This window comes from Arvicola amphibius, chromosome 6 (assembly GCF_903992535.2).
Source record: "Arvicola amphibius chromosome 6, mArvAmp1.2, whole genome shotgun sequence".
Classification (NCBI taxonomy): Eukaryota; Metazoa; Chordata; class Mammalia; order Rodentia; family Cricetidae; genus Arvicola; species Arvicola amphibius.
Window position 1 is genome coordinate 1631387 of NC_052052.2, and position 22223 is coordinate 1653609.

The 22223-nt window shown below is 47.1% G+C and overlaps 1 pseudogene; it reads left to right on the forward strand.

Moving 5' to 3' along the window:
* Nucleotides 1-376: 376 nt before the first annotated feature.
* On the forward strand, nucleotides 377-19194 carry LOC119817156 (annotated as a pseudogene).
* The last annotated feature ends 3029 nt before the right edge of the window (nucleotides 19195-22223 follow it).

Here is a 22223-nt window from a genome sequence, read left to right on the forward strand (position 1 = left end):
CGGGCTGGTGTCCACCTGTTTATGTAAGCGTTCACCTGGGCCTCAGATACACTGGGACTTCCTATCCACCTGGGACCCACTGTCCACCTGGAGTCTTCTGTCTCCTCAGGGCCTGACGGTCACCAGCACAGTGTCTACTGGGGCCTGGACTTCTACTTGGAGCCTGTTTGCTAGCTGGGGTTGGTGTCTCCTTGAAGTCTAGGTGAGCACTTAGACCCTGAGAGCACACTGAAGCATAACAATGCGCTTACAGCTTACACGAGACAGCCGGTCCTAGGGTTGGCGGCCTTTGGGGTCATCACTGGACCCTTTTGCCTCTGCTGCATCTAGGCACAGGTATGCTACCAAACCATGTGGGCTGGTTTCCCCCTTCCAAATGGACTCTCATAATTCAGAGAAAGCAAGAGAGCAAGAGCAACAGACCAGGAGTGAGCCAGCAGAGGAACTGGATTGGCCATGGTTTGTTCTAGATAGTTCTGAGTTTCTAAGGAACCTGGGTCTGCTGCTTGCTGCTTGAACTAGATCATCTCCAGCATGGCCTGGCTTCTTTGCCCAAGATGACCTGTGGCATTAACAGCCTCTCAACCCCATGCTTTTCTCTCCTGGAGAGATATAGACTGTGATGTGTACATGGAGATTCTCACCCAGTTTGGGGACCTCTAGGACGTGTGGGAGGGTCGTCTGTCCTGAGCCCCTGTCTCACTGCTCTCTGCCCACGCCTCTGTCATTATTTGACAAGCAGATGTGGGTAGAGTACCTTTCTCCTTCGTTCTCCTCTGCCTGCCTGAGACCTTTGCCCTCTGTCCAGAACTAGCTCAGACTCCCAGGCCTTGCACAAGCTAGGTCCCATTAGGGGAATCAGTGCATGCTTGTCAAATAATGACAGTCTGTATCTCCCAGGTGGGGCCTAGATAGTACTCGAGGACATCCCTAACCCAGCTGCTAAAGTCAGGTGAAGTCATTGGGTAGTGGGTTGGGAGGCAGAGCTGGGTTTGGGGAAGGAGTAGGTTATAAGAACGAAGGTTGGTCATGATGGGGCTTGTTCTAGGTCGCCCAGACTGAAGCCTCCAGCCCTGAGTCCAGCTGACCACTTTGGGTCAGAGCAGGCAAATTTCTCATTCAGGGCTTTCCCTAACTCTTCTTTGTTCTTCCTTGGCAGAGAGGACAATGAAGAAGGAAGGTGGGAGGAAGGACAGCCTAGAAAAGGACAGAGGGAACTATGTGACCCCTAGGGCCCAGCATGGCTGTTTGAGATTGAAGATGACTTTCTGGAGGCAGGTGTTGGGCAGGAGATAAAGGTCATCCCTGCCAGGTCCTCCTCCCCAACTCCCACACACCGGTGAAGGGCTCTCAGGGGCCTGTCAGTCCTGGCTTCCCAGCCCACACTTGCAAACGCTTCCGCGCCCCATTTCCAGCAGCTTTGCGGCTACTTTGCGGCAAGGGTGTGCTGGTGTCTGTCTGGTCGCCCTGCCCCCAGAGTGTGGGAATTTGCTTTCTGTCTCCTCCCCTGTTCCCCATCAGCTGGTCCTCTCCCAGAAGAGGCTATTGATCAGTCTCTGCAGAGGGCTTGCCAGCTGTAGGTGTGTGCTATGCAGTGGGTGCTGTGTTTAGATACCAACCAGCAGCACTGGCTACCAGTGGGCATAGGAGCATCTACTGCTGGCACCCCACCTGGACTCCCTGTCCCTCTGTGGCTCCCCTGCTTCCTGAGAACACTTGTGTCAAGGAGCCAAACTTGGCGGGTGGGGGGCTTCAGGTATGCTATTCAGTCTCTTATGCCCACCCCGTGTCCCCAGTCCCCTCAAGAGCTGCCACCAGGGAAGATACTGGATCCAGATTCTGAAATCCCTGATTCTCTGTAGGAAAGAAAGGCTCTGTCCTACATCCCCGACGGAGTGTACCCAATGAGCAGGATGAGGTGACTCTCAAGGAGTGCCACCCCAGCCCCTTAGGATCCTCCAAGAGAGGCTGGCTGTGCTTGGCCGTGCGGCTCTTGTGCGTGGAGGTGCTGGAGGCTCTCTTGGTCTGGACTTGCTCTTACAGAATAGCATTTTGATGAGTTAAGTGTGAGAGAATTAAAAACAACCTGATTAAATTTCCTTTATAAACGCACATGGGTTTGGAAATCAAGGGGAAAGCGGCTTTGGGCAATAAAACTCTAAGGCCATGTTCTCCAAATCCAAAGGAGGGCTACTGGCACGTTCTCAGCCAGTTGCTCTACGCTTAGGCCACGTACATGCCTCAGCCCCCGAGTCTGGGGAAGGTCAGGCCCCTTCTCTGCCCCATCCCTCCTATGTATCTCTATGCCCAGCTCGCATCTCTACGCCACCTCTAGTCGTGACAGTGCCCACAGCTGCCAGCATGACTGTCATTCTCACCTCCCGTGGGCAGGCCAGGCCTATTCCCCACTGTTTAGAAAAGTAAACTGAGATGGGGGAGGGTTCCACTGGACGCATGCCTTTTGTCTCTGTTCTTGTTATGGAAGACATCACTCACTTGCCAGGGTGCAGCCAGGGGTATGGGGTGGGGGTCTCAGGTCCTTAGCCTCTCTGCTTGAGGTTTGTTCTGGGAGGAGGGAAGTGGGGCTGTGGGCAGAGTTGGCAGGGCGAGGGGGGTCTGGGGCAGTGGAACTTTTGAGGTCATTGGAAAGGCAAATAGAATCATTAACAGTTTCCAAAAATAACCAAGCAAGAGTGAAGCTCCCAGGAGTCTCTGCGAGTGGCAGGACTTAGAAGGGGTAAGGGGGCACCTCAGAGGGAGCTGGCAAAGAGCAGGCCTGGGGCTGGTCACATTCCTCCCGGTGAACCTCAGGCTACCTGAGCTTCATCTGCAGGGTGGGTCAGGGGTGGAAGAGGGACATCTCAGTCATTCATCCAGCTCCTCTGACAAAGTTTTCCTGCGTGCGCGTATTTATTGGGGGCCGTCTGTGATAAGCTAGGCATTATTGTGTGATTTTTTTGACTTCTTACTTGGAACATCCTGTGCCTTTTGAAGGGCTTAGAGTGGGCTCCATTGCTGACTGTACAGGCTGCACATACGAGCCCCTGTATCTTACGCTCAGTACCTGGTACGCTGGAGATACGGGCCCGTGTGAGACACATGGACCTGAGCTGTCAGGGCATACATTGCTCACCTCCTTACACCACTGCCAGCCCTTCCTCTTGCCTCTCTCAGACACAAAGCCACTAGTCTTCCTGTGGCTCCCGAGTTAACATTTCCTAAAATTCTGTAAAAATGGAGTTAGAGAGCACGCACAGTTTTTAAGCCTTATCTGTGGGGATAGCATTCAAGACCCAGAGCGAGCCTGAACCAAGACAATGCTCTTTGTCCTGCATACAAACACCACAATAAATTTTATATTCAATCATAATATTTTATTTTTTGTTTTTCCTATTGAGCTATATATATTTTCTTCGCTCCCCTCCCTTCCTCCCCTCTCCCCTTCTGCCCTCTCCCATGACCCCCACACTTCCAATTTACTCAGGAGATCTTGTCTTTTTCTCCTTCCTATTAGATCAGAGCCACGTATGTCTCTCTTAGGGTCCTCTTTGGTGTCTAGGTTCTCTGGGGTTGTGGCCTGCAGGCTGGTTTTTCTTTGCTTTATGTCTAAAGGCCACTTATGAGTGTGTACATATTATATTTGTCTTTTTGGGTCTGGGTTACCTCACTCAATATAATGTTTTCTAGATCCATCCATTTGCCTGCAAATTTTAAGATGTTAATTTTTTTCGCTCTGTAGTACTCCATTGTGTAAATGTACCACATTTTCCTTATCCATTCTTTGGTCTAGGGGCATCCAGGTAGGCACCATGCTATCTGGCAGGTATACATCAGTGAGAGAACCCTGAGAGAGTGGCAGAATTCCTTGTGTTTTTGAGCTTTTTCACTGGGAGCCCTTGGAAGGCCCACCCTGTTCTAGACACACAGGAGTCCTGGCTACTTCAGAAGGAGCAGGGAGGCCTTGCTCCATCACAGACCTTTAGCCTGGGGTAGAAGTATCAGGTGTAGATACTGGGCATGGATGCTGGTGTGAGAGAGCGTTCCGAAACCCTGGGAGATGCAGGTCCAAAGCTGGAGAGGATTGGCTTCGTCCCACTGGGTGCCTGGCCTTCGCTCTGCCTCCGTGTGCTAGCATATCTCTAGGGAGAGGGGGCAACTCGCAATCGCGCATGCGCTGAAAAGTCTTTGGCCGCTGAATTGGCTTGACCCCTCCCCTGCTGGGCCTGGTCCAGGACTACCAGCGCGCCAGGCTGCACCTGAAGAGGCATCTTTGTTTCTGTAATTTCGCCCGTTGGAAAACTCCCCGGTATTAATATTTATGAGAAATGACCTAATATCCCCGCCGCCTGCCGTGTGTTTGCTTAACATATTTAATGTGATTTGGGGGCTGTGTTACTTTTTAACTGCCTCGGTGAGGGGGCCTGACCTGTCGCTCCCCTTCTGGCCATGCTGCAAAGGCAACGCTTTCCACAAGCCCTCCAAATTCCCTGTTTTAATGGCTTCAGAAAAGCCCTGGGTCCTACCTGCCTGAGCCATGGAAAGCTAGCCCTGCTCGAGGGAGGCCCAGAGCTGCATTCTGGGGGTCCAGGGGCTCTGCAGACTGATGGTGCAGACCGAGGCAGGTATGCAGGGTGGAGCAGCAGTGGGATTCTGTGGGAAGGGAAGGAAAAAGCATTCAAGGGTTTTCTGAAAATAGCTTCTGTATACTTCTAAGACAGCAATTTAAATAAGTGCTTTCTCCCGTTTCTCCGGAACACAAAGGTGATTGTTTTTACTCTGAAATAGATGGCCATTCCACTGTAAATTGATTTTTTTTCTTAGCATCTCTTTGCGTGTTGCATTAGCTAATGCAGGGCAGCAGGCGAGCTCCTTGGGGTGACTGGGACAGGGCACTGGCCTGCACCTGACCCCAGGGGGGCCATATTCTGAGCAGCAAGTCTGCAGAAATGCCTGCACAAACCCTAGCGCTGCTTCTCAGGAGCTGTGTGATGGAACTGTCTTTCTTCATTTCTATGATGCAGCTCCTCAGGGGTGGGGAAAAACTGGAAGCTATAACTGTTTAAAGTCCACAGCGTCATTTGAAGGATCAGGAGATAGAGCTGGTTCATGCTAGCAGCTTCCTCTGAGTGAGTGGCAAAAGACAACCCCGTAGTATTAGCTGGGGCTCTCGGGTAGGTCCGGGGCCCTCCCTGGTGAGTTGCATTGTGTGGCATCTTAGCTCTGTCACGAGTTCTGAGCTCAGGCATCTGGTCAACTTGTGACCTGGAGTGGATAAAGCCGAGAATGGTTGGGGACAAGGGGCATTTCTGGACCCAAGTATAACCACATAGCCATCAAGATTGTGGGCACTGTGAGTGGTCGGGCTCTGCATTTCCTGCAACAACATGTCCAAGGGCCTGGGCACTCATGCACCGAGAACTTAGGTAATACAAAATGAAATGGAGAACGCCCATGGCCGGTCACCGAGTGTCCACTAGGGATGAAAGGAATGCCATACCTCATCTGGTGGAGGAGGGAAGGATATTCCAGCACCACCTTACAAGGAACTCTGGTAGTGTTCATGTGATTCCCCCAATCACACTAGAAACAAGGGTCCCAGAAGCCAGGTAGAACCATGACCTGGTCACTTCCGGTTGATCACCAATGGGTGGACAACTTCCTGCTTTATATTCTGAATCTCTGAGGCTCCCAGGAGTTAAGTGTTAAGCCTTACCAGAGGGCTGAGTGGGAAGACGGTCCTTGAGTCTGTGAGACCCCTGCCTTGGCTCTCATAAGAGTCTACTTGTGGTTTGACCCTAATAAAGAAACAGTAAACAAGCAAAGTAGCAGCTAAGCTTCCTCTCTAGGTTTGGTCCGGTAGCCTGGACTGACTGTGCCCATGTCCAAGCTGGTAAGTTTGGCTTCAGCATCCAGGGGTACCTAGACAGCCTTCCCCAGTCCTCCCTACCTCCTGTTTTCTCTGTGGAGAAGACACAACAACTGCAGCCCACCCAAGGAGTCAGGGCAGGGGGCAGGCAGATAGGGCGGGAAGGAAGGGGGTGGAGACCTGGGGACCGTGCACAAATGTTTCCTCCAGGGTGGATACCAGCCCCTGGTGCGCTCACTAGAAATGTGACACATGCTAGCCCTTCTTCCAGCTTCTGGACTGTGGGATGAAGGTGCAGCTCTTAGCCCCATCACTGCTGAGAGACTCAGCCAGCTGCTGTCTCAGGCTGGCCCCTCGGCCTCCTGGACACCAGCACACAGATCAATCAGTTCCAACACTTCCCACAGTGCTTCTCGAGTTTCACACCGTGGGGATGATGTCATGGCAGTGGGCTGCCTGAGCAAGGGCAGAAAGAGGCCCCTCTGTTTTTCATTGTTTCAAACTTGAAGGCTGGGACAAACCAGCTTCCTGGCACTGGGTGTTGGGATTCCTCTTCCTAGCTCAAGGAATGAGAGGCCAATGCTTTCACTCCAGAGTTTTGGAATAAAGATATATATATATATATATATATATATATATATATATATATATGTATGTATATATATATGCTTAACATATAAGCTATCATCTATCTATCTATCTATCTATCATCTATCTATCTATCTATCTTCATCATCATCATCATCTACCCATTCCACCCACCCATCTCTATCATCTATCTATCTATCTATCTATCTATCTATCTATCTATCTATCTACCTACCTACCTGCTTACTATAGAAGACTTAGAAAAGACAGACAATAGGAAGAAGTAAAAACCATTGAAAACCTTACCTTGTAATTCCTCCTAGTACTTTTCTACCACAGGTCTCTACAGTCTCTGCAACTCACCAAATTATCAATCAATTGGTTGATCAATCAATTGATTCATCCAGTTATCATTTCCTGTCTTTCTTTTCTTCTTCCACTCAGGTACTTAACCACTTATCATCCATCCATCCATATACCTACCATCTGTTCAATCTATCCATCCATCCATCCATCCATCCATCCATGCATCCATCCATCCATCCACCTACCATCTATTCACCCATCTAGCCAACCAACTCTGGTTAAACCGTAGGCAGTTGTTATCTCTTTAAATGAGAAAAGTGGTATTTTCCATATGGTTTAACCTAATGCTGGTGTTCTATTCATTTTTTATATCATGTACATCCATATGCATTGGTGCCTTCTGTAAGCTGTTCTTAACGATGATGTCCTTAACGATGTCTATATGACAGGATGAGAACACTTGCCCTGAAAGTTCTGCAGAAAATACCCACCTGGCAGCAAGGCAGCTGTGAAAGCCATTAGCTGGTTAGCAGGCCGCCTGGGGCTGCCCTTTGAGGAGCATGGTCTGTGGGAGTGGGTGAGAAGTATCTCACATGCCGGTCACCACCACTGTGCTGCAGCATGGGGTATCTGCATGGTGACTTTAGGCAACACCATGTTCCCCGGTCCAGTGTCAGGTGACACAACTTTTATAATGAGCAGTGTGATATCTCCAGGGCATCCTGAGTACAGAGTTGCGGCCAGTGCTGAGGGTGAGTGGGCTCTTACCTGACCCTGCCTTGGCAGATGGACTCCCAATGGGCCCTGCCTGGCTGTGCAGTCCTGGATGAAGATGGGCTTCTATTGGCTTAGCTGTAAAATGAGGCTACGTGTGGTGATCACTTCCCTGGATGTGAAGGGTTTTCTTTTAGGAGAGCTCTGCCCACCCACTCCCTACTACCTGGAAAGACTGGGCCAGTTGAGCACCACCCCCACATCCCCATTCCCAGGGTGACCTGCCTAAGTGGAGAGGTTGCAGATAACAAAATACTCATTTAGGCCGACTACAGGGACATTGGGATATTCTGGGTCCATGCTGTTTCTGTGGATGGAATTCATGGAAGCCCAATGAGCAAAGCCCAAAGGAAAGCTACTTGTGGACCCTGATGGTCAGGAACCTAGAAAACACCAGGATGTCCTCTATTAGTAGAAAACAAGCTGTAAAGTAATGTGCTTCTAAAGGAGAACACAGATGTGCATACCAAGTGTAAATTGTATGTATGAGTGCATGATTGTGTGAGAACATGTATATGCATACACATGTGAGTGCTTGCACATGTGCACATATACATGCTTGTATTTCTGAGTGTGTCTGTGTGCTGCTGCAGGGTGGGGGACTCTGGTGACTAGATCAGCAGATGTGTGCATGAGCCTGCCAGGTCCCTCCTACTAAACTAGCCCTTTGTGTCCTGTGGTTAGCCTAGAACCATTTGCCCAGCTTCACTGACTACTCCATCTCCCCACTTGGCCACCTCATTTGAGCTAGTGGTCACCTCAAGATGGATGAGCCTCGTCATGGAGCCAGAGACCTGCACATCAAGGCCCACCCTCTCCACACATGGACTGTGTTAGCCGCCCTTCCCCCATTCCATGTCCACCCAGTGTTGTGCCCTGGTGGTCAGCCCCTGCCCCACAGCCAGCCCACCTCCACTTCTAATTGGGCCTCAAAGCCATTTAATGGTGTCTGAGCGTCTGCAGGGCTGCTTGGGGCAGAACAATGCACCATTCATGTCCCGAACAGAACACTAGTGATCAGACTAATATCTTTAAGCTAAAAAACAAGACTTAATTGGGACAGATGCTGCAAATTCCAGCGCAGAAGCCCGGCTCCCCTGCGATCTGAACCAGGCATGTGGCAGGGCTTCAATTTTAACAGCGCCTTTTACTTTTTTATTGGCATGCACAAAAACCCACTAATGCTCTGTGTGGCCAGTGGCGGGTCTCCGTGGAAACCTCCGTGGGTGCAAGGTCTGTGGAACCTTGTGGCTGGCCTTGTTTGGATGGCAATAAAAACATGCCTTGTGGTGAGCTGTTTCCCTGTGGAAACTGGTGTTGTCTTCCCTTCCTTCCTTAGATCACGGCTCTGTGACTTTTGCCCAAACAGAGCCTTGGAGGAGCCTTCTCCTGTGCTGGATCTTCTCAGCATGCTTAGGGGCTGCCATTCTTCTTGGATGTGTCCCCTGGTCACTGGATGAACTCTTCCCTTGGAGGCCACCACTCTAACACACCCCTGCCTTTTGCTCTATGCTATTTGACAGCATACTCTCACTTTTAATATATTCCCAGGAAAGTCTTAGAAGCCAATTGCTGACTGTATTTTAGACACAGTCTCCAATACTTGTTGAGCAGCATATTATTCTCTTTGCTTTTTATTTGTCTTTCAGAGAAAATGAACCAGAGGTGCTGGAGAGATGGTTCAGCAGTTAAGAGTGCTGGCTACTCTTGTAGCAAGAGGACTGCAGTTTGGGTCCCAGGACCCTGACCAGGTGCCCTCAACTGCCTAAGCTTCAGAGGACCCAATTCCTTCTTTGGTTTCCATAGGCAACCACACACATGCGCATTTATCCACACAAAAAAGACACATATACACATAAATAAAAATAAATCTTTTTTAAAGAACTCAAGCCAGTGACCCAAAAGTTGTCATGCTCAATCCAAACTCCTTCAGCCAATGGCAGTTACTTCTGCTGGTCCTGGCTTCTCCCAGGCACACAGAGAACACTGTTTCTGTTGGAAAGGGTGAAATGAATGCATCTGCCTGTCAGTGAGCATGCTCATTTGCTAGAATTCCTGAGACCCAACAGGGCTGTTGGTGGGGTTCCATTGTCTGTCTAATGGATATCTAATGGTCACCCAACCATCCATCCATCTCTATATCAGTACATCTGGTAATCCACCTGTATATCCGTCATCTGTCCATGCTTCTGGTAATCCAACCATCTATTATCTCTTCTCTCCATCAAATACCCTGCATTGATTTAGACATCAAACTACCTACCATTCATATATGGTATATCTTCATTCTATCTGATGACTGCATCAGTTAATCCATACATCATATATTCATCTGTCCATCCACCCAGTCACCCACCCCACCCACCTGCTTGCCCATCCCATCATCCATTCAGCTACCCATCTGGTAATCCACCCATACATTTATCTCACTTATCATCTATCTACTCTGTTCATTCCATCTAACCATCCATTCATTCATCACCCATCCTTCCATCTATTTTCAGCCATTTAGCTACTCAAATATCTACCATTCATCCAATGTTCATCTAATCATCTAACCACCTACTCACTCACTTCCATCCATCAATGCATCCATACATCCACCCATCCATCCACCCATCCATCCACCCACCCATCCATCCACCCATCCATCCACCCATCCATCCATCCACCCATCCATCCATCCATCCATCCACCCATCCATCCACCCATCCATCCATCCATCATCCATCCATCCATCCATCCATCCATCCACCCATCCATTCATCCATCCACCCATCCATCCATCCATCCATCCACCCACCCATCCATCCACCCATCCATCCACCCATCCATCCACCTATCCATCCACCTATCCATCCACCATCCATCCACCCACCCATCCATCCCCTACCCAACAGAGGCTTTGCTTTTGCTAAGTGCCACCTTTGTGTGTGCTCTTGCCTACTGGTACTTCCTTGTACACAGAGTTAATGTGCTTCTGTGAGCTATTGGATGGCTTCTGGGATAGGCTGGCAGCTTGAACAGATGTCATAGACCCAGGGGAGGCCACAGGGGCTAAGAAGTCAGTAAATAAATCCTTAATACAGACTCCTTGTTGAAATATAGGATTTTTTAAAGCTGTATTTAAACTTGGTGGTTTTTTTTTAAATGTAGAATGCATTTATCAAGTATTAGGAAGACTTGGAAAACCCTTCAAAGGGGTGTGGGGTGTTTCTGCTCAACACAAGCCAGCATGAAATAAATGCCTGGATCTGGGGTCTGTGGTCGGAATCTGTGATACTGGGCAGTTTTTCTCTGAGGAATGTCCTGTCTCTGGGGTTCTCTAGCCTCTCTGGACTCTAAGTGGCGCTAGCCCAAGGCAGTCTTGGCCATCATTTCCCCCATGGCAGTGAGGGCGAGGACTTTCTCTTACCAGCTCCCCATCTGATCATCTCCACAGAAAGAGCCACCAAGGCTTTTGTTGACTTTTCAAGGAGCTGGTTGCTCCTTCCTAATTGCATATGGTCTCTCTAGCATGAATTCTAATTGGTCCTAATAAAAACTCAGAGTCAGTTATTATGGGGTAAAAGCTGAAGGATCAGAGAAGCAGAGTGGCCAGCCACTAGAATTTTCACTTTTACCAATGCTCAGACCAAGACCTCAGAGGGCAGCCTCAGACTGACTGCTCTGAGCTCCTGTCTCCTCCCACCTTATATTCATCTCTCTACCCATTCATAACCCTTCCTGTCTCCACCTCCTTAGTGCTGGGATTAAAGGTGTGAGCCACCACCACTTGGCTCTGTGTTTCTCTTTTAGACTGTATCAATTTTGTGTAGCCCAGGGTAGCCTTGAACTAACAGATCAGTCTGCCTCTTTCTCCTGAGTGCTGGGATTAAAGGTTGTGTGCCACTACTGTTTGGCCTCTATTGCTAACTAGTGTGGCTAACTCTGCACTCTGATATTCAGGTAAGCTTTATTTGTTAGATCATAAACAAAATATCACCACACTTACCCTTTTTGTCTAATAAAAAGGTTGCAACTAATATAAGAAAAACTATATACAATAATAATAACTACAATATATACAGGCAATGAGTACATCAACAATGTCTAATCCATTTGCATTTGAAAAATTCAGAGAAAAACACTCAAATTATCTATCCTATCTTGGTGACTCCAAAGTGTTGTACCTTATTTACTTTCTATTTTAACTTGCATTACCAACTCAAAATTATCTTTTAATGTTTCAACGTTATATACTTTACATCTCTTTAGTAAATTTCTTTTCTGAGTATAATAAACAAGAAAAACTTATCTAGTCTTCAACTCCCTCAGAAACCTGTAAGGGAAATAATATTAACTGAGTATAAGCAGGGCATACAAGCAAGAGACTTCAAGAAACTGTGAGAAATGATGGGCAGTTGGCTGCCTGAGCAGTCACCCAAAGTTCCTCGGTAACATTGGGGATCCATCTTCAGCCTAATGGCCTAAAATGACTGACACACTTTTCTATGAATCGGGAGTTTCGAAGGACTGTCCTGCCTTGTTTTGGCATGGTTTGGCAGTCACCGTATTTTGTGTCCTGCTTGTCCAATTAGGACAGCATACTGTCAGCAGTCGAGGCAAGGGCACTGTTAGGCATGGTCATGGTTCACAGCAGAAAACTGATAGAGACTCAAACCCAAAATCATGTATGGGAAGCCCTTTATCTAGAATTAGTATTCTATATGACCGTTAATATCATGATAAAAAGTTTAAAATATATATTAATTGTACAGATTTTGAGATAATATTTATACCTTAAGAAAAGTTGTTAAAAGGTCAGAACAAAACCAAAAAACGTTATGAGATTAGATGGCCATCCAATAGTCCCTTGATTTGAGGGTATACTGGAGGGTGACCCACTGAGTTTCCCTGATCAAGAATGTTGTATTGAAGTCATCAACAATGCAAACCATGCAGACTGGGTAGCCGCATACTCCTGAGCATTATGGACTCAACAGGAATGCAGCCCATAAGGAGACTCAGTAGTCATTTAAGCAGGTATTTGGCACTCCTACCGCTCAGAAGGAACTTTTCATTGTTGTGGCTAGTCCACTGATAGATGACCTCATTCATGGCAATAATGGCCTTTTGTTTACGTATGGTATTACTGGAAGTGGAAAAGCTCACAGAATGACAGGTTCTGAGGGTTATGGAAGCCTGCTTCCTCTTTGTTTGAACATGAGGATTTAACAGCACAGGGCCCTTCCTGGCAAACCATTGTGTTTTTAAATCTAGTGCTAGGACAGCATAGAAATGACAGTGTGAAGTTGATGCTGTATTAGAAAAGTGGAGAAGAGAAGCCATGGCCATTTCAAAGATCCCCTTTAGCGGGCAACAAGCAGACCCACAGTCTGCAGAGATGATAAATGCACCAGAATTCTGCAAAGCAGAAGTTCATGGAGATGGTGTCTATGGTGTATTTGTCTTACACTGAAATCTATAATAATTCCATAGATGATCTATTGGGAGAGGTGTAGTTTAATCCCATCCAGTCCAACTTCCTACAATCTAAAATACTGTGAGAAGATAAGAACCGTTGTCTGTAGGCTGCAGGATGTACAGAAGTAGACGTGGAATCTATGGGAGAGGCTTTGGAAGTTTTGTGGAGCGGTCAGAAAGAGAGACATACTGTTAACACCCATTTGAATAGAGAATCCAGCCATTCACGCAGCGTGTTCGGTGTCAGACTCATCCAAGCTCCCCTGGATGCTGATGGAGACATCTTACAGGAAAAAGTACAAATTACCGTAAGTCAGTTGTCTCTGGCAGATCTTGCCAGATGTGAAGGGAACAACCAGACTAAAGCAGAAGGGATCAGAGTGCTTGAAGCTGGTCACATCAGTCAGTCACTAACAAGGCTAAGAACAAGCTTGGAGGCCCTGGGAGAGGACCAGGTGTATGCAACTAACAAGATAGTTCCATGTCAAGATTCAACGCGAATTCATCTGCTCAAGAAGTACGTCAGTGGGCAAGGGCAGGTGCAGATGATTGTTGTTTCGTGCGTGTGAATCCAAAGGTTGAAGACTTTGAAGAAAGCGTGCAAGTCATAAGAAATTGCTAAAGTCACCCGAGAAGTAGTGAGACCAGTAGACAAGGGGATATTTGGCTTGACATGAAGGACACAATACAGGAACCTGCCTCGGGGCAGCCCAGTTGGAGAAGAACCTTTGGTGCCTTCATGCAAACTCTTGGATAGCAATGATGAGGCCCTTCCAAAGCTCACCGAAACCTCGGAGGAACAACATCGCCTGCCTGCCCAACTAATGACTGATGAGCTGAACACAGGTGTATGGCCTCGTTAAAGAATTAGACAGTCTCCTTTCAAATAAAGAAAATCACATCCAAGAGAAACTAAATGGAAGAGAAAAATGTATCTCAGAACAAAAATAAAAACGGAACCACTGCTGAAGATAATCAAAACTCTGAAGCACAAGGGACTTTGCCAGGCGGCTACCCAGCTGGAGGTGCAGAATGAATTCTGGGTTGTCGGTGAAGAGGTCAAACAGCTGAAGGCGATTGTGATTCAACCTAAACCTGAGAAGCCAGAGAGACCCTCCTGAGAGTAGGACCTGGAAAAACTCAGATCTGTCTCTCGCCTGCACCTCATGATGTTTCTAAGTCCAGAGGCAGACAATCTGTTTGGTTCACTGATGCTGGAACTTTTAAACAATTTAATTTTTAAACTTTTAATTTAAAAGATTTAAAAATTTAAAACAAGAATCGCTACGGTACTTGAAAATGAAGATCGTCCACAGAAGCACCTGCCCAACCAGATGGTACAGAGTATGAATGATCCGTTGTAGTGTGAACACTGCTTGCCCAAACCTGGCTCCGGGCCATGACCGTGGGCTTGGGCGACCTCAGGAGCAAGCACGTGAGCAGGGGCCCAGGTCCCAGCAAGGTGCCTGCAGGGTCAGGCGTCTGTCAGCAGCTGGAAACCTCCCAGGGGAAAATATGCATCGGTCCTCTCCAGTCCCTCCTGTTCCCCAGGACTCCAAGGACTCAGCTTCCACCGCTGCCACTAATCCCCCTTAAGAAGGGTTGACTAGCTGCAGCCGGCAGGCATTGGGCTCCACGCAGTGGGAATGGGGGCTGAGAGCACAGGGTCGCCTTAGTGGGTCACTGCACGTGAGGTGAGGAGGACGTGGGCCCAGCCCGTGGAAGCAGCGATGTGACGCTAAGCAGAGCCCTGAAGCGGCCAGCCGGGCCCCTGGGGCCTCCTTGCGGGATCAGGACTTTGAAGCAGTGTGTCATGGAGCCTGGAGCATGTGGAGAGGGAAGGAGGAAAACTGGAGCCCTTTCCGCACCGGCAGGGTCCTGAACTGCGCGTGCACACCTCTCTGCCTTCCTGCCTGCTCACACTCGGTCCCACCGTGCCTGGTCGGATCATAGAGGCTCCGGGCGGTGCTGGGGGCGTCTTCCTGAAAGATATTGTGTCCTATCTTGAAGTGTGGTCTTCCCAACAGGACAGAGAATTACTCAGACACAGTTACAATACAACTTGAGGATGTGGGGACAAAGGTTTTAAAACCTTTCAACAAGTGACCGATGTCATCTTCAAAAATGGACATCAAAGTACCTGGAACAAAGCCCAGAAGACAGGGACAAAGCTGGTTTCCATCCTCTGGGTTGAAAAATGCAGGATGGTTGGAGCGCAAGCCGATGAACCTTTGTTTGCTCCAGTGAATACTAATGAACATTTACTAAGCCTCATTAGAGAAAAGAAAAGTGTATGGTCGGAGGAAAGCTCTTCAATTTCACCCAAGTTCGCCTCTTAGACCCAAGAAAACCAAGGTCTGAAGAGTGCAGGTCAGGGTGCTGTCACCCATTAGAACCAGCCTGGCTGGGTACCGGGTTAACTTACCACCGCCAGAGGGCCAAGCTAAGTACGGTTTCGGGAAACGCACTTGGAGCAAGTCTGTGTAAGTTGACTCTGTCTCACCGAGTTTTATTCCAGCCCTGGGCTGTCCTCAGGGAGGGTCTCTCTGGCTTCTCTGGTTTAGGTTAGATCACAATCGCCTCAGTTGGGATTAAAGGTGTGCGTCACCACTTGCCTGGCCTCTATGGCTAACCAGTGTGGCTAGCTCCACACTCTGATCTTCAGGCAAACTTTTTGCTAGATCATAAACAAAATATCACCACAGTCCCCATGAAGTCTCATGTAAAGTGTGTGGTCCAGTTTCTTTTAACAACAGTGTCATCAGTAGATGTCTTGGACTTTTTGTGGTTTGTAGCATGAATACTAAAAACCCAGAGACAGATATTGGGGTTCCAGCTGAGAATCAGAAAAGCAAAGTAGCCAAGCCACTAGAGAGTTCTTACCACCACTAAGGCTCAAACAAACAAAGGGGCGATCCTATCCTCAACAGGACTGCAGACTGCAAGGCTCTCCACCAAACCTTCGTATCTGTCTCTGGATTTTTATTATTCATGCTACTGTGGTTCTGTTTATCATAATTATCCATGTTTCCAGACTTGATTCTGTCCCCTGAGGCTGCATGGATAACTTGGGAGGAGTATGCTGCTCTCAACAGAGAAAAGGTGTGTTATATTTCTACTCCCAGATTCCCCGCAGCTTGGTGGCCACCCACCTGTGGGTCATCTTGTGGGTTTTACGGGCTGGCCATCAACTCTGTTTTGGCTCAGGGCCTCAGGGGGCAGCGTGGATGTGATGTGGTTCAGGGCCTCAGGGGGCAGCATGGACGTGAGGCAGGTGGTGGTCCTTGCTGAGCTTCAGGGCCCTTTTTCAAGCTTATGCGGCTTTTGGCAAAAGCCAGTTCCTGGGCCATGAGTGTCTTCGTGTATGGCCGTCAGCCAGGCTCTGTTCCAAGATCTCCTGCTGTTTTAAAGTCCTTACTATGTGTCTCCTACATCTTCAAAGTCATTAGAAAGGCCAGCCCCCTTGTTTAATTTCTCATATTCAAATATCTCTGCCGAAATACCTCTGCCCATCTTCAGGGGCTCATCTGATTAGACAAGGCCCTCCAAGAACAGCCTAAGAACACGCTCCCCACTGGCTGATTTGGCATCCTAATAGCACCCGCAAAGCCGTCTTGCTCCTCTCAGTCCTGTTGTGGGTATTTTGGGGTGTGCCCTAGCTCCTCTCAGTCCTGTTGTGGGTATTTTGGGGTGTGCCCTAGCTCCTCTCAGTCCTGTTGTGGGTATTTTGGGGTGTGCCCTAGCTCCTCTCAGTCCTGTTGTGCATATTTTGGGGTGTGCCTGTTTTCTGCTATTCTGCAGGGCACCAAACTCAGATCCAGAAAAAAGGAGCCACATTCTCAGAATGCTGAAGTTTAGAAACAGAGCCACAATTAGATTCGGTCTCTCAAAACAACAGTAGGCCTGGCTGTGACCTTTAACCCACACGCAGTCTCTCCAACATCCACTTGACATAATTTGATCAGTAGGGTGAACACTGTCCAATTTCTTAACTGCGTGTTGTCCTACTGTGTGTTCCAATTTTTCTCCCACCTTCTATACTATTGATGTAGGGCCATGGTTGTGACTGGGAGCAGACAACAGAGAATGAAAACTCAGAGAATGACAGGACAGAGCAGAGTCCCAGTTCCTCAGGTGTAGTGCAAATCCTAACTGATCTTAATAAGAAAAACTTGGAGTCAGCTATCAGAGGCTGAAAGCTGAAGGATCAGAGGAACAGAATGGCAGCCACTAGAGAGTTCTACCAATGCTCAGACCAAAGGGTCAAGCCTGTCCTCGGACTGCCCCTCAGATTGGGATCACCTTTGTGTGTGCTCTGTTCCTCCTTAGACTGGATCAATTTCATGTAGCCAAGGGTGGCCTTGAACTAACAGATCTGTCTGTCCCCTGAGTTCTGAGATTAAAGGTGTGTGCCACCCCTGCCTGGCCTCTAGTGGCTTAGCTCTGCACTCTGATCTTCAGGCAAGCTTTGTTAGAACACAAAGCAAATATCACTACACTTAGGTGATCTCAAGGGGGCTACTTGACAGCTAAGGAGGGCCTCTTCCTCATATGCTAGTCAGAGAGAATAAGAAATATCTTCAGGCTGGGCGGTGGTGGCGCACGCCTTTAATCCCAGCACTCAGGAGGCAGAGGCAGGCGGATCTCTGAGTTCAAGGCCAGCCTGGTCTTCAAGAGCTAGTTCCAGGACAGGCTCTAGAAACTACAGGGAAACCCTGTCTCAAAAAAAAAAAAAAAAAGAAATATCTTCAGAAATAAATCTCATTAATACCCCTGGTACCTGACTTTATACTTTCTGATGTTGAACTATCCTTGCGTTCCTCTGTTGTAAAGTTTGGCCTTTTAAAAATGTTGGCCTGTTTCACATTGCTGAGTTTAATTTTTAACCGTTTTACTTATTATTTTAAAAATTCATTTCCATAAGTAAGTGCAACTTGCACTTTTCCCTTTTTGTAATATACATTTCTGAGACCAAACATTAAATCAACTTTAGTCATATTAAATAATTCAGAGGGCTGGGAAGTGGCCCAGTGGTTTACACTCTGTGCTTGAGGACCCAGGTTTTGTTCCCTGCTCCGACCTGATGGCTCACAAGCATCTATAACTCCAGTTCGATGGGATCTGACACCTTATTATAACTTCTCCAGATGCTGGACATCCATGTGGAACAGATACATATATGGAGGCAAAATACTCATACACATAAAATAGACAGATCTTTAAAAATTAAAAAATAAGGCCGAATGGTGGTGGCACACGCCTCAGAGGTAGAGGCAGGCAGATCTCTGAGTTTGAGGCCACCCTGGTCTGCAGAGCGAGCTCCAAGACAGCCAAGGCTGCACAGAGAAACTCAGTCTCAACCCCCCCCCCAAATAATAATAGTAGTTAGTAAATGGCATTTTATTCTATTATCTAAAAGTTTGTTTAGACCTGGGTCTTTATATTTATTATTTTAGCGACTGTAAGAACACTACTCTGAAGGATACTTTGTATTTATTATTTTAGTGACTATAAGAACACTATTCTGGAGGATACTTTGTATTTATTATTTTAGTAACTATAAGAACACTATTCTGAAGGATACTTTTAATCCCCGTTGTTTATACTTCTTTTATTTAGTTCTTTTAAACAAATTGTGGCCTTCGTTTGAATTTCTTCGGTTTCCCCTCTAATATGCTTTTCTGCGCCAGTGTTTAGTGGTCATGTCCTCCTAGCTGGCTTCCACCTGCCAGGTCCTTCGGCTTTCCTCTAGGGTTTGTGGATATGTCATTTCCAGCACTCCCTCCTGACTCAGATGCTTAGGGAACAACTTAACAGAGGGTTTCTTTTGGCTCATGGTTTCAGAGCTTGGCTGCATGCACTTGGGCAGAACGCCATAGCAACTAGAATGTGTGGGGAAAGTAGCCCAGAGTGAGGTGTGCACTGAGGGCCAGGTACCAGACATGGTCCAGCCCTGCTCCACCTCCTACAGTCCCCCGAACATCACCAGCTGAGAGTGTAGAAGACCTTCTCTTGGGGAATATTAGTTGAAAGTGTGTTGCGTTTTTCCCTACCGCTTTTGTTAACAATTTAAAGATGTGTTTGATTTAATGAAAATTAACCTGTGAGCAGGAGGCTGCATCATCAAGGAGCTGACAGGAAGTGGCAGGAACCATGGGAGCAAGGTTTTCTTTGGGGAGAGCAAGGGTTTTTAAGTGGGCGTAGAGAGGACAGGGGGCATTGGAAGATATGCCAGCAAAGAGGGAATGTTAGTTACTAGCTATTTAGCCTCTCTGAGTGACTAGAATTCCAGTTCCATCATTGACTTGTGAGTTCTTTAGATTTAGAAAAGTTACCTTAGTAGCTTGGAAAAGGTTGGTGTCTGAAGGAACAAAATCCCCTCAGGCGCCACCCTTGCTTGAGGGGCAGCCACGGTATGTAATATAACAAGATAATGGCAACCTCCACCTCCCAACCAGGACCGTGGCCTCTGTGAACAGCACAGGCCAGATATTTTAAGAATGTCCACAAGCCTGAGTTCATTTTGTTTTCTCAGAATTTTGTGGTTATAGATTCAGGTCAAGGATGTCTGAGAATATTATATCCTGGATGTGAACTATCATTATGTCTTTGGGTGTGTTGACCTTGACTCTAGGTTAAGGTGATATCTTCCAGATTTTCTTCTGTGAAGTTAACTGTTTTTCTACTTGTAATTAGAGAATATTTTAATAGTATTCAAATCTCCTGTTTTTTTTTTAAAATTTGCCTACTGATTTAATTGGAGGATATTGCCTACAATGATTTTAATGTTTTTTTATAAATAAGATTTATTTTATGTGTGTGTGTGCATATGCATACGTGCATGTATGTGCATATTCACAAAGGCCAGAAGAGAATATTAGATCCCCCTGGAGCTGGACTTATGGACTTACAGCAATGTGTGTGTGTGTGTGTGTGTGTATTTATAGCAAGTTAGATGTAACTTCCTCTGGAAGATCAACAAATGCTCTTAACTGCTGAGCCATTTCACCAGACCTTATTTTATTGTGTGTGTGTGTGTGTGTGTGTGTGTGTGTGTGTGAGAGAGAGAGAGAGAGAGAGAGAGAGAGAGAGAGAGAGAGAGAGCCGGTGTGTCTGTGTGTTAGCATGTGCCTGCCAGTGCAGGTGCCAGAGGAGGCTGGACGCGGGTAGCGGGTTCCTTGGAGCTGGAGTTACAGGCTGTTGTGAGTTGCCTGATGTCCTGATGTGCTGGGAACAAAGCTCATCTCTCCAGCTCCACTACTGCAGTTTTAAAGGAGAATTTTGAATTACCATACATGGATTGCCACGTGGCTTGGGTGTGTGAGGTGACGGTTGTTGCTTCTCCCGTGTTTATTCACCATTCCTGGACAGGTTGATATTTTCCTCCTCTGAGTTGTAACCCAGCTGTCATTGTTGTGTTTGGTTCTCAATCAACAATGGACAGCTTTGGTAGATGAGAGGCTCTTCCTGATTAGGTTCTGGGTCCTTTTGACACCACTACTCCATTAAGAAACAAACTTGTATCCCCTGTTCTAGCCTTAGAATTCATCACTTCTCCATGGACATTTTCCCTGATCAACTTTGTTTCCAGAAGCTGGAGATTAAACCACTGTGGTTAATGTCTGCATGTGGATCTCCTAATGACCCACTGCACAAGTGGTGCGCTTCAGGGGCGGAGCCTGGTGGAGAGTCCTTAGCTTCAGGGGTGGAGCCTGGTGGAGAGTCCTTAGCTTCAGGGGCAGAGCCTGGTGGAAGATCCTTAGCTTCAGGGGCGGAGCCTGGTGGAGAGCCCTTAGCTTCAGGGGTGGAGCCTGGTGGAGAGCCCTTCCCTCAGAGGGGTGTGAGGGGGGCCAGGCAATTCCAGAGGGAGATGTAATGGTTATTCCAAAGTTCTGAGCCTGGCTCTACCCAGCCATTCTGGCTTCTCACTTCAGGGTGTGACTTCCCACTGTGTGCACCCTGTCATCCTCATGAGGGTCTCTTGGCCTCTTCCACTCTCTTGTCTTGAGAACTAATTAACCTCTCTTCTTTAGGAAGTTAGTCTGCCCCAGGTGTTTCATTAATTGGGTTTGTATGTTGAACAGGCCTTATGTTCTTGGGGTACACTCAATGAGATAACAAGGAATAAGAATCATCTCTAAGTTTTCATCAATGGCCATGAGAAATTCTGGCCCACAATTTGGTGTGGGAGGTCCTTCTGTCTATGTGTTGGTTTCATTGGTTAATAAATGAGCTTCTTTGGGCCTATAGCAGAGCTGTAGGGGAAAGCTAAACTGAATGCTGGGAAAAAGGAGGTGGAGTCAGAGACACACCATGGAGCCACCAGAGTCAGACATGCTGAATCTTTGCCAGTAAGCCACTGCCACGTGGCGATACACAGATGAACAGAAATGGGTTAAATTAATATAAGAGTTAGCCAATAAGAAGCTAGAGCTAGTGAACCAAGCAGTGTTTTAATTAATACAGTTTCTGTGTGATTATTTCTGGGCTAAGTGGCTGGGCTCTCTCTTGCAACAACAGACCCTCCCCTCCCCCTCTGTTAGTCCACTATAGCTATCAGAGTAATTTTGACTTTGCAAGTTGAATTCTGTTTTTATTTCTTTGCTTTCTGACAATTGTTCAATGCTCAGGTGTAGCCCTCTTTGACTTTACGCAAAGGTAAGCTTTTAGAATATGTAAACGAATTTTTTATTTTGGAAGTTCTGATCTTAATTTGCCCATTGTCAAGTTCATCCACTCTATTGTTAGTCAGATCCGCTGTTCACTTCATCTAGTACATTTTCCCCTTATTATATTTCAGCAGCAGCAGAATCTCTGCTTGCTTACTTATTGATTTATTGCTATTCTCTATTGGCAGGGTGTCCCCCTCATTACTTCCTTTAGACCTTTAAACACATTTTCAATAGGTGGCAAAGTTTTGCCTAGTAAATTTAGCATCTGACTCTCTTGGGGACAGATGCTATTGAAAGATTAGAAAATGTCTTCATTTGTTAGCTATTTTGACCTGTCTCCTCCAAAGTTTCATAAGTTTTTGGCTGAAATGTGGACATTTTGAGCAATACAGTGTAGAAGCTCTAGAAATTGTATTTTTCTACCACACTCTGGAGAGTTTGGTTTTTTTCTTATCTGGTTTTGTTATTTGTTTATATGGTAGAGTTCCTGTGAGATTTGTTTTATTCCTTTTTATTCATTTATTTAACATATCAATCCCAGTTTCCCTTCC